This window comes from Pteropus vampyrus, unplaced genomic scaffold (assembly GCF_000151845.1).
Source record: "Pteropus vampyrus isolate Shadow unplaced genomic scaffold, Pvam_2.0 Scaffold861, whole genome shotgun sequence".
Taxonomy (NCBI): Eukaryota; Metazoa; Chordata; class Mammalia; order Chiroptera; family Pteropodidae; genus Pteropus; species Pteropus vampyrus.
In genome coordinates this window covers 78,050-82,376 of record NW_011889642.1, presented here as the reverse complement: position 1 = coordinate 82,376, position 4,327 = coordinate 78,050, and the positions used below count along the sequence as shown (strand labels likewise).

At 34.1% G+C, this 4,327-nt stretch overlaps 1 pseudogene; it reads right to left on the bottom strand.

The window, feature by feature from the left end:
• Positions 1–587: 587 nt before the first annotated feature.
• On the bottom strand, positions 588–706 carry LOC111734197 (annotated as a pseudogene).
• Between the last annotated feature and the right edge of the window lie 3,621 nt (positions 707–4,327).

Here is a 4,327-nt window from a genome sequence, read left to right as displayed (position 1 = left end):
GTAAAAGGACCGCTGGGTTTTAAGAAGGTGAAGAAGCCTTGTTCTAGTGCAGGCGTTCACCCCAATAACAGGATGATCATAGGCTGTTAGTTATATCACGCTATAGGCTACGTTCAACGGTGCTCTTTCCTCTACTTTTTTGAGACTTGGATGTAATACATAAGAGACTAACTAGGCTGAAAACATTTTTATTTCTTAATGCCTTTATTGACATAAAATAAATCGTGTACAAAACACATAAATATTTCCATATATACTGTCTTGGACCATAAAGATATATGAAAATTAGTCTTACTTTCAATAATCAATTGTTAATATGGCCCCAAGACATTTTACTGCTAGTTTTAGAATAAAGGTTTGGAAAGATTTAGAAATCCTGCTGACCTAATTTTGAACAGATTCACATGTGTGGGTTCATCCTGCTGACCTAATTTTGAACAGATTCAATGCGAAGGTTAAAAAAATTATTACTATTTTTATATTTTTATTTATTTATTTATTTATTTTTTAAGCAAGGCGACCCTTGGTTGACCTCACAGCTTGCAAGGACCTTGTCAGCTTACAATCCTTTATTTTTTTATGTTTTACGCCTACAGCACCTGGTCTTCCTAGATGGTCTCCCATCCAAGTACTAACCAGGCCCAAACCTGCTTAGCTTCTGAGATCAGATGGCATCAGGCTAGTTCAGGGTAGCATGGCCGTAGATGGGTTAAAAAATTTAATGTTTGCTATGGTTGCATCAAACCAGATGATAAAATGCTTGTTGTAAAAAGTGACTGACTATGAATTTGTACTTCTTCATCCCTTCACCTTTTTCACCCAGGCTCCCACCCTCCTCCCTTCTGGCAATTAGGAGTCACAAAAGAGTCGTGGGGATATAAAGTACAGCATAGAGAATATAGTTAATAATAGTATAGTGACTGTGTACAGTGCCAGGTGAGTACTAGACTAATCGAGGGGATCACATTATAAATTATATAAATGTCTAACCATTGTACTATATACTTGAAACTAATACATAAGTAAACAAACAAACAGATATTGACCTTTTTCTTATGCAAAAAAAATTAAAATAAAAAATGGCTGATAACACACTTGGATATGAACAGAATTAAAAATGGAAAATTATTTGGGTGGGCGATATCCATATGTGATATCTGGCATATAACTGTGCCAAAGAACTGCATTAGAATTGATCAAGGTTTGAAATATGATTCCTGTCAGTTTGTAAGTGGTCTTTGATCCCAGATTACTTCAGTTGGGGAATATTATAATCTATTTTTCTTCTCTGCTTTACTTATTTGTTTTCGCTAAAGTGTTTTGTGTTTGTTTTGGTGTTGTTTTACTCACTCGTTTATTTTTAAATAAGCAAAGGAGCAATGAACACAATTCTCATTTGACCTTATTTTTTCTTTTGGTGTCCTGAGATCCTCCATATCTAAATGGAACTATATGCTATTCTTCACAAATTTCGGGTTGTGGCATATACCATTTTAAAAGAAAACGCGAATATATTCTCTGAACTAATAACTATGACTGACTATTTATCCCCTCCTAGATTATAAGTTTCTCATTGCAGAAGACAAAATAAAATCAGATCTAAATGGATATATAGAAAAAATGTGTTCAAAAAACATTTTTGAAAAGAAATGACATAATATCCAGTGAAACAAGTGATCGTGGAATGTTAGAACTACAGAGAAATCAGAATAAGTGACTTCTCCAAGTAAAGCATTTTTCTCTGGTCCATTGGTCTCATAATGGAATTGCATACTTATAATTATTAATAAAAATAGAATCACTCTAATAGCATTCTTCTTAATGCTGGTCTTACATATTAGACCCTTTTCAAATTTAATCACTTAAACACATGGGCTTCTTGTACCTCTCTATTTTTCTAGACTCTCTCTCTTTAAGAGTTTAGTCCTAAATAATAAGTCCCACATATTCCACAAGCTTCTCTTTTTGCTGTTCCTCCTTATTACTTTCCCTCAGCCTGAGTTTTCAAGCCCACAATTGAAATCTCTGCTTCTAAAATATATCTTCGAAAGTTTTACAATTCTACAATTTTTAAAATAGCAGGATACTTATGTCCCACCGAAAGCTTTGTGTATTACACCTTATTTCTCCATTATGACCACCGTTGGGGATTTCTTTAATTCTGTCAATGCTTGATTTTATAGATGATGTCAGGTTTTCTATTTTTAAGTTTTGTTTCTGTCTGTTTGCTAATTTTAGGTGTGATTTTGGAATTTTTTTCAGGTAGTACTAACTTTACAAAGTGAGTTATTTGAGAAAATGTTTTAAGTTTTAAAAAGTCATAAAGGCAATTAAGTAGAAGATGAAGCTGAATATTATACAGCAAAGGACACATATTTTAAGAGATTTATTGAATACTATCCGTATATTATCATGGAAATCTTCATGGATTGCCCAGGATCAGTTACTTCTTGAGTCTTTCAAAACAGGCAGTCATCTCTGTACACAGGAAGTAGCAACTCATAAGATAGATTTTCATCTTTAGAAAAATGAAAGTGTTTTTCTAATTGATTTTGTGTTCTATGACAGAACAAGTGATGCCACAGAAGCAGTCTACATTTACTATCGAAAAGAAAATGCTTTGTTTATTTTTCTTCCATTGGCCTCCTCTTCTCTTAGCCTACAAATAACCTCAGTGTATGCCCCATCCTTATATTGATAGTACTGGGAAATAGTAAATGCTCAATAAATATTTTCAAACTAAGTAATTAAAAGAAAATCTGAATCTACCTATCTAGATACCATCTAATTTACTTCCTTCTGTTTCAAAACTGAACTGAAAGTGAGAAAATACTTAATATTTACTATCCCTTCTTCCTCATGTCAAATTACTTATAAACACGCCCAGAGTAATTGTTTATCTGTGCCATTAAAATAAAACTTCTCTAGATGTCACCATGTAACAGCCAATTCCAGTTCTGTATTTTCTTTAATCTTCCAAATTAACCTCCTCATGGTAGTTGACCCTTTGAAGTTTCCTTTGTTTTCGAAACTCCTCCTCCTCCCTCATTGTAACCCCATATTAACTAGTGCCTTCTGAGAATCCATTTAATAACTAGTTTAAGGAGTGTTAAAAGCATCGATTCTGAAATTTGGCTGTGTGGTTCAAATTCTGGCTCCCTTATGTACAAGATCTTCTGATCATGCTCCTAAACCTCTGTGTCTTTACCACGGACCGTTACAACCTCTGTAAAATGAGAGAAATCATTTTACCTACCTCATATGGTTTCCATGAGTATGAAATAAGGTGAAATATACAGATTCCTTGTAATTATATTTGGCTCATCATAAACACTCAATATGTATTTTTATGCACTATTAAAGAACAAAACCTAAACAATATTCCATTTCCACATTCCATAGCTGGACAATTGGTCATGTGTAAAATTCTGTTCTCTCTCTCATCTCATCTAGTAAGTTACAAAATACTACTAAAATCTGCTCAAAATGCTGTTCTCCAAATCTAGGTCTCAGTTCTTGTCTAGAGTTTTGCAGGTGTGGTTATGATTTATGTAGCACTGGATTAGATGTTAGTAGAGGGTAGAAGCTAACATGTCAAATAGCAGTGATTGTTCTAAAATTACTTCATTTTGTTTTGAAGCAATGGTGTGAAGTAGGTATTATTTTCTTGCCACTCAATAGAAGAAGTATCTAAAGCTCAGATAAACCAGCTACCTGACACAGAAGACACAGGTAATAAGTACGATAAATGCCAGAACTGGAATTTCCCATTAATATCAGATTATACACACTTTATTTCTTGAGTACTCCAGCAATTAAAAACCCTTAGGAGGTAACAGGGGGAAAAACTCTTAGAGGGTGTTTGGTCAGGACAACTGAAGTTATAAATATGTCCTGAAAGGACATAGGCACTGGCATCTTACACACTTTATGATTTATCAAGAAGATTATGTAGCCGGATTCATGAGATTGTAAATGTCCTTCAGTTATATTAGGCTTTCTCTAAAAACAGTTCATTGCTCACTAGCTCTTGAAAGCCTGTGGTCCTTATAAATCATGGTATACAGTGACTTCAATTAATGCCCTTACTAAATTTAATCAGGAAAATTCTGCAGAGCAAATTGGCTCTCTTTTATGCAGTAGTGGGCACTAATGACTGGCTTGCATCGGTGTATTCAGCCTGGTACAGACAGTGAGGTACTGGCATCTATCTGCTCTATTTCTTGAGCTCATTTTAAAATAAGCAGACAAGAAGCAATCTGAACAAATTATTCTCATATAACTGAATAAAGATCAAATCCTAAAACGTAGACCTCACCCAGTCCAG